The following is a 9,286-nucleotide window of genomic DNA, read 5'->3' as shown; positions in this document are numbered from 1 at the left end:
ATTTGTAGATACTGATTATGCAGGGGATATGGACAACAGAAGGTCTACAATGGGTTATGTTTTTACCCTTGTAGGAGGACCTATATGTTGGATATCCATGGTTCAATCTCCGGTGACATTATCCACCATTGAAGCTGAATACATGGAAGTTGCCGAAACTACAAAGGAAACCTTATGGCTTACCGGTTTGGTCAAAGAGTTGGGCTTACAACAAGACAGGGTTGTGATGCATTGTGACAGTCAGAGTGCTATTTACTTAGCGAAGAATCAAGTGTACTATGCTAGAACCAAGCATATTGATGTAAAGTTCCGCAAGGTTTGGGAGTTGATTACTTCGGGCGAGCTTGTATTGGAGAAGGTTCACACATCTACAAACGCAACAGATATTTTGACGAAACCGATCACTAATGAAAAGTTCAAACATTGCTTGAACTTACTCTATATTTCCAAGTGATAAAAGGGAGACAAACCCAATCGAGCATTCTAGGTGGAGATTGTTGTATTGTATATGTGGCTCTTATACTTAGGGCTATAAACAAAGGAAGAAGAAAAGCATATGGATTAAATGGTACTGCACAGCAGGGACTCGTCGATGAGTGCCCTGCACTCGTCGACTAGTAAATTCCGAGAGGCCCAAAAGTTCAGAGGTTATGAGATACCGAGAGCAAGAAATCAGAAATACGAAGACTAGTCAACGAGTGGTCATACTAGTCGATGAGTGGTCTCCTGTGTCTCATCGGCGAGTGCCCCGTTCTCATTGACGAGTGCATCTGGGCTACGAGAAGGAATATGAATTTTGAATTGGAATGTTGGGGTGGTTGGGAATTTGGAGGGAAACCTCCGAGGGATTATTATTTATGCTCTTCTGGCATACTTTGACAAAGAGAGAGATCATTGTGAAGTGTATTGTGTACTTCCATATTTCTTAATAAAATTCTTGTGTCGATTGCTTCCGTGAATGTAGGTTTTGCTGAACCACGTATATTGTCGTGTTGTTCTCTTATTTTGCTTTCAAAATTCTAGTTGTATATGAATTATCTTTTGTGATGCTTTATCATTTGTTGCAAGTTTAATAATTCCACTACATCCTATACTTGATTTCCACAACATTTATTTATCATATTCAATTTACTTTTTTAGTTTGCAAATAGATAGAACAAGATTGTTTTATCTAATTATCAATATTTACATATATTTTTTAAGTATTTTTAAGAAATTCAGAAAATATTTTATATATACAAAAAGTTTAGATGGAATGGTGACTAAGGCATTCTTAGCTCCCTTTTTCTTCGTGTTTGAACACGTGCTATATGGTCTTTACACTTAGCGTGTCATCACACGTAAAATTTCACATGCATTAGCATAATTTATTTTCATTATTATGACCTTAAGATACCCTATCGTCAGGTTAAAAAAAATTAGTGTAAAAATTTTTATTCAAGTATAATATTATTACAATCAACAAAAAATTTAGCAATATGTGACGACTCATATATATAATATGAAAAACTTTATATCGGAGATTTTTTATGTCGATACTAAAGTTAAATTTATTCAAATTTACACAAATTTAAATTTAAGACAAGAAATCCTCGATTAAATTCCTAAGCGTAAGCACATGCGTAATGTGATTTTGAGATTTATGTTTGGTCAATATAAGATTTTTCAAGACCATTTTCTTTTGGTTTTTTTTTAAGGTGATGGTGTGAGCTATGACCTACTTATTTTTGTCCTCAAGAGTAGGCAGCCTCTTGGTCTATGCAGCTGACTAAGCATCAATATAAAGCATAATTAGTGGGCCATAAGCATTCATTCTCATATATAAAACATCCCATGACTCTATAAGTATGTCACTTAATTGTAATTAGGCATGATAATTCTATGGGTTTTGCTAAATTAATCTAATATTAGTTTCTAATACAGAACAAAACTAAGGGATATTCCCATGGCCATGTGTAGATCATTTAACCCTTCGAATTATTGTCAACAAAAATATTATCATTATAGGCGAGGAGACAACGGGCACACGCTATCATAATCGGATAAGTAAAGCATAATCACTTATGGTCCGTTTGGATCAGGAATTTTACCTATGAAAATGAAAGGAAAGGAAAATAAGGAGAGAACTTATTTTTCATTATATTTTCCTTCTATATTCAATTATATTAAAAATGAAAGTTTATTTTTTATATGATTAAAATTTGAGAAAAAATAAATATTAATGATATGTAAAATCAAAATTTTGTTTGTAAATTTGATATATTTTTTCTTTTCTTTTTTATTTTCCTTGATAACCAAACATGAAAACATGGATTCCTTCATATTTTTCTTTCTTGTCCCTAATATTTTTCTAATTCCAAATGAGGCCTTAAGTGTTGGATAATGTGATTGTATAATAAAAAAAAATATTCCTAAAAAGGCATCTCATGTGTAAATAATTGAGCCTGAAATCTAAAAGCCTAAACCATAAATTTTGATTCTTGGAATAAATCCTATCAACCAAATGCCAAGAACACAAAGAAAACAAAAAAATAAAATAGAAATAATTATTTTTCTCACAATAAGCTGTCATTGAAAAGGATGTAATAAAACTACAACAAGCTTACAAACAACAACTAATCTCTGAAAAGTACAATAAAATTATTTTAAAAAATTTTAAAAAAAATCAATTTTTTTTTATAATTTTCTTCCTTCTTATTAAAAATAAATAAATTATCAAACCCATCTTAAACTTCACCTCCCTAAAAATACAAAAACCCTAATCTTGCATTTGGGAGCATGCATTTTAAAACTTTAATTTGAATGTGCGCAAATTTGATCTAAACGTAATACAAAATTCACAAAAATCTAAATTTAAAGTTGGCACTATATATGAAAATCATTTATTATTATTAATACCATTGTAAAAAATTTGTTACTTCTAAAATTGAAAATTAATAAAGAATACCCCATATAATAAAGAAACATTCCTAAAAAGCATTGAGTCATATACTAGCCAAGTGAAATCTAAAAGCCTAACCCATTAATTTTGATTCTTGGAATAAATCCTATCAACAAAACGCCAGGAACACGAAGAAAACAAAAAGATGAAAGAGGAAAAATTGTTTTTCTCAAACAATAAGCTGTCATTGAAAATGATGTAATAAAACTACAGTAAGCTTACAAGCAATAACTAATTTCTGAAACGTACTATAATATTAATTTTTTCTTCTTACTCGTTAAAAATAAATAAATTATCAAACCCATCTTAAATCTCGCTTCCCAAAAATAACAAAAACCCTAATCCTGCATTTGGAAGCTTACATTTTATACCTGTAATTTGAATATATCCGAAACAAAATTTACAAAAATCTAAATCTATACCTTAAAATTTATACTTGCATACATAAAATAAATTTATCATTATATAATTTTTAATATATATATTGAGAGGGGGGTGGAATTCAATTCAACATTGGGTATTAAAAGGGGAAGAGGACTTGAATTTTCCAAGGTTGCTCCGTTTCGTGTTGACTAATGAAATTGGGATTGAATCATTGATGATGATGTAAAAACTTGAAACTACCAAAAGAGAGAGAGAGGTAGTTGAAAATTTGAAATGATGGGCAGCACAAAAATCACATCCCATCAATAATTAATAATCAATAATCATTTTCAGGTTGAACGTTAGACAATCTAGGCGGGTAGGACCAACGACCAAACCCCTCTCTCATAAGTAATTAATTAATTAATTAATGGATTCAAGTCCTTTACCTTTGAACCCCTCGGATCACGTGCCAGCATGTTGCCACGTGTCCGCCTCCTCCACGTCATGTAAGCACATGTGTATGCATGCATGTGGGCATTAGTTGCTTTTAAAAAAAATAAATAAATAAAACAAGATAAGTATAGGCGTGTCAGAACGGGTTAGCTGATCGAGTTTGAACGGATTGTAAATAGGTGGAGGTTAAATGGGTTTAAGTTCAGATTGTCCCGTTTACTAATGAATGACTAATATTAACATATAAATCCAAACCTGCCTATTTAATAAACAGGTCATAAAAACATGCCTCACGGTAGGAACTATGTTCCCACTCATCACTTATTAATTGATGTTTTTTTCCTTCTCAAGTTCATTGTAGGTTATCGAATTTGGGTTATTCAAAACTAATCTTCGAGTTTGATCTTTGATTTCACTTTCTTAATACTAAATTAAATAGGATTTTTAATATAAAAATTTTAAAATTACGTCACGTAAAAGGACTACTGGAAGTGGAAATTGGACCAATAATCGTTTTGGCCAAATTAATTATTGATTAAAAAATAATTATTTTGAGTTTGGGAGTTAAAATATGTTTAAACGTTAAACTGCACGATTTGATGATTTTTTTTTTTTTTTAGTTACTTTTTAAAAGTAAACATTTGAAAAACTAAACATTCCGTGCAATTTTGTTTACTAAATAATAATTTATTTTAATCATCTTTGCGACTTGAATCGAGCATTAAACATTGTCAATTATAGCGAAAACAGAAGTGTTCTAATTCAAATATCATTCTGAACATAAGAATATAAATTTTAAATAGATATTTTGACCCAATCTAGTGAACTTGGGATTGTAAAAAGTTAAATTATCGAATTTGGATCTATAATTTCATAAGTAAATCATTATTTAGATCAAAATAACTTAATGCAACATTTAGAAATATAAATTTAGGATTATAAACTTGGAATTGGTTGCCCGTGGATGATATATAATTTTATATCTTAAATATTCTTATTCAAATAGCCTAACAAAACTAGCATTTTGCAAGATAAATTAGGGATTGCACAACTAATTTCATCAGACTAGATTTGACCAAATATAATTGAATTTGCTTGGCTTGTTAGGATTAGAGGAGTTCATGGATAGTCTTAATACACATGAATGAGCACCAACTTGACCCAAAAGCTTAAGCTTATTGGGTCTTGGACCAAACCATATATATAGGTATCCATCATCGTCTCAATTTTTCCAATGTGGGACAAACTCACAAGTGGGATTCTTGACAATCTCCCCCTCACTTGTGAGTTCCAATTGCTCCCCCTTAACGATCTCCCCTATGGGAGTAAGCTTAATTATCCAACAGATGCTCGAGTGAGCCTTACCACTGCGTCTTACGTGTCTCGAATTGCATTTCAAGTGTCTCCGAACCCATCATACCTCCCACGTCTTGACCCTATTCGGATCCATCTTCCAAGTCTAAATGATCCTTATTAGCCTCGATCACACACTAGGTCCTCCAACTATTACCACATAAGGAAAACTAGTTTCTTGTCTCGATTTTTATGATGTCGCTCGTCTAGAGTTACAAATCATCGGCTCTAAACCATACCACGTGCTCCCAACCATATATATAAGCACCCATCATCCACTTAATTTTTTCAATGTGAGTCAAACTCTCAAGTGAAATTCTCAACATGGCCTACCATGCACATGTTAAGGACACGAGTGAATATTTCATTTTTCTCTTTTGGTTTATGCATACAAAAAATCTATTAACTTGACTTGCTAGTAGGAGGACCGACGGACGAGCTCTAACCCATGTAAAATTTTTTAAAAATAAAAAGACATCATATTTATTATGTAAAAATGATTTAAAAATTGAAATTCATGCTTGCAAACAAAACTTTTTAAGAATTTTCTAAACCCTAACTTTCCCTATGGAGACTAGAATGGGTTTTAGGCGGCAAAGTGGTTCACTTCTAGGAAGGCACTGAAATTTCTAGTAAATCCAAGCGATGGCTATTGGTCAATCAATGACATGGAAAATTTGGTTGTGCTATTATTAAGTACATGCATCTCAATGCCCATCCACATCAACCAATACGTATCCCATTATTTCCTTTGTAGACTTCTTTAACCTATTTCTATTCTCTAAATCAATTTTAGACCCATATATATATATTGTGTGCTCGTGGGTGTCCTTATAATAATTTTTGTAATCATGATACGTATAGTCTCCTTCTTCCTTTTTATAAAGAATTTTGGTTAACAGGAATTTGATTATGAAATTTTGTAACACCAGCATTTTGATTGAGTGTGACAAGACATGAAAGACTAATTTTTTAATGATTTGTGTTGTGAGAATTTTATTTTTATACAAATTTTTGTAATTTCGAAGAGGGTCCTTGTGAAAATAACAAGGAATGATTTATTTATTTTAAATATAAGCTTATATTTGTGTGTGTATGTGTGTATTTGTATGTAGGATTAAATTTTTTAATAAAATCGGCTGTGATAATTCTATTTTTTTTATTAGGAGGAGTAAATTATTGAAATAATAAAGACATATGAAAACATGGTTTATATTTAATTAAAATTTCTTAGAACCCATTTCTCCATCAATTTTAAATCCATATATATATATATATATATATATATGTGTGTGTGTGTGTGTGTGTGTGTACAGGAGCAGCTCTTCACAATATGGGGCCCTAGTGAATGATTTAATTAAGGGTCCTTAATATTTTATTTAATTTTTATTTTTATTTAAAATTAATTTTTCTAAGTACCTCAAATAATTTTAGTTACATTACATGTGTACTTCACTCACCAAACACGTGAATTCCATAAATAATGTTAACATTATTATATTAAAAAAAAAATTTGAGGTCCCCAAAGCACCTCAGTGGCCTTAATGAAGAGCCGGCCCTGTATATGTAGCATTCATTTCTCTCTCTATTTTAGTGTATCTCTATCTTCGAATCCATTTGCCTCTTGATTCTTTTATTCAATGACAAATCTAAAAATTGTTTATATTTAATTAAAATTTCTTAGAACCCATTTCTCCATCAATTTTAAATCCATATATATATATCTAGAGTTCATCTTAGCATTCATTTGTCTTCTTGTATTTTAGTGTCTCTCTATATTCGAATATCCTTGTCTCTCGATTTTTTTATTCAATGACAGATCTAGAAATTTTCTCCTCTAGGAAAGGAGCAATCGAGCAACATGTATATGGTCGCACATAAAGAAAGAGAAATATAGAAATATATAAATCAAAAGTTTTCAAAATTAAAAATTTTTTAAAGTCCGAATTTGAAAGCTCTAATGCATAATGTAGGAGCCCTAATAGATGTCAAACAATTGGGGTGTGTTACGAAACATTTGAAATGATTTTCGATATTCGCTAATTTAACAAATAACCTCTTAACAAAATTTAAATTAATGAGGCATAATCATATTTTTAATCTAAATGTTTTATAATTTAGTATATAATGCATTATTTTCTAAAATATTAGTGGCGGCGCATGTCCCACAGGGCAAAACCTAGGTCCGCCACTCATTGAATTTCCCCTATAAAACTATTCTCTAGAGTGTACAACTAAAACCCTAATCCATGATCAGTTTTCTTTGTCTTGCAATGAACAAAAATTGTACTTTGCACGAAAAAATTTATCATCAAAACTTTCAAAATGATCCAAAAATAGAGACCAATGATTAGCATTGAATGATCATGAACGCAGCCAAAATTGTTTAGGCTATCAAATTTTTGAAAAATAAAAATAAAAGAGAAAATAAGTTATACTCACACGAAAGAGGGGGAAAGGAATAAAATAAAGCAAAAATCTAATACCCAAACGATTAAATCAACACTCGATAAGAAAAAATAAGAAAAATTAGTGACAAACTTTTTGAGGTAATAAATTTTCAAGCTAAATACTTCATTTTACCCACAAACAACAATTTTAACAAGAAAAAAGAATATGAGAGTCATAAAATAGAAAATGCAACTTTTAAGCCAATTCAACAATAATTTTCCTCTTTTTCGGATGGTAAATTACATTAACCACTCCCAAATTTCATTCATGTTATAAGAATTCGTACTAACATTTAAAATTTACTCCGGTAATATTGAAATATTTTTCACTTATTATGGCTGACAGGATTAGGACCACGCCCTTGTTTATCATTTTCTTTTTGCCCTCAAAATTATTCTCTGAAAATTCCTTTAGCCTCTCTTTCTCTCTCTTAATTTGGCATATGCCAATTTTTAATAATTCTTTGACCCAAAGTCTCTTCTCTTAAAATCACTTCCCAACAATTCTTTTACCCTAAAAAACTATTCTCTTAAAATTCCCTCCCCGACCCTCATAGCCTCTCTCTCTCTCTCTCTCTCAAACCCCCATGGACTTCAACTAATACAGATTGATGGGAGGTCACATGGATTTTGAATTTGTAGAATTATTAATAGCAACATATTCAATGAATACTCGAAAATATTTTATTGTCGCCCCATCACACAATTTTCTAACCTCGGCACGTAATTCACATTTTCTTGAAAAGAACATCTTATGATTTCTATAGTGAGGTCAGGTCATAAACAAAATAAGAAACAAAAGATGGTAAGAGGATATCATTTACCTCGCGGAGCACATATGGGTGCTTACTATTCAAAATGACATAAACATTATTTTCCTGAGAAAATACTTTCCAGATTCAGTTTGGCTTCTGCCTCTTTACCGACAATCTTCATCGCCACCAAGACATCCCCATCACCATCACCAAACTCAATCCAAAATTACACCACGGGTGTCATTGTCATTGCCGGACCACTTATTCCACCTATGATATCTATTCAGGCTCGTGTGACAATAGGAGAGAGTAGGGCACATGGGCAGACGAGTCCACGAGCCTGCGAGGTCTCTCCTCTGCTCTCTTTTTTGTCCCCAGAGCACGTTATCTTGACCTATTTGTGAACACACTGACCCATCGTCGGATCTCCAGCAAAGACCAAATGGCTGTGATTTGTTCTCACCTAGAACTTCAAAAAAATAAGACAATTCTTTTCAACGAGCCCAGATAGATCACCTTCGTACAGAAATCCACAATTGGCAGCTGTCTCTATTACGAGATTTTCCATTAGATTGCACACGCCAGCAAACCTGTTGAATCACACTGTCCTCATCCTCCGCCACTTTTGACCACAATTTACGACACCACGAGCTAGAGTTGGATGACATGGGGATTCAGCACCGATTTGGTCGGGGAGAAGTGCGAAGGAGAAAAAGAATAAACTCAAGGCGGGAAAGGAAACCAGTCTCTCTCTGTGTGGAGAGAAATTTTAGGGCGAGGGGGGGGGGGGAACGAGTCATCTATCATTTATAATAGTGTACCCACTGCAGGACCACTTTTCAAATTTGTTTTGACTGATTCTCTCTCCAATTTGGGGAACGAAAAAAAAAAAAAGGCAATCAACCAAGGAGGGGAGTCTATTTATTTTCACTTATTTTCTATCCACTTCACCCCCCTACCCCCCTCCC

Source organism: Malania oleifera, chromosome 11, assembly GCF_029873635.1.
Source record: "Malania oleifera isolate guangnan ecotype guangnan chromosome 11, ASM2987363v1, whole genome shotgun sequence".
NCBI lineage: Eukaryota > Viridiplantae > Streptophyta > Magnoliopsida > Santalales > Ximeniaceae > Malania > Malania oleifera.
Note: the sequence above shows the minus strand (reverse complement) of the source record.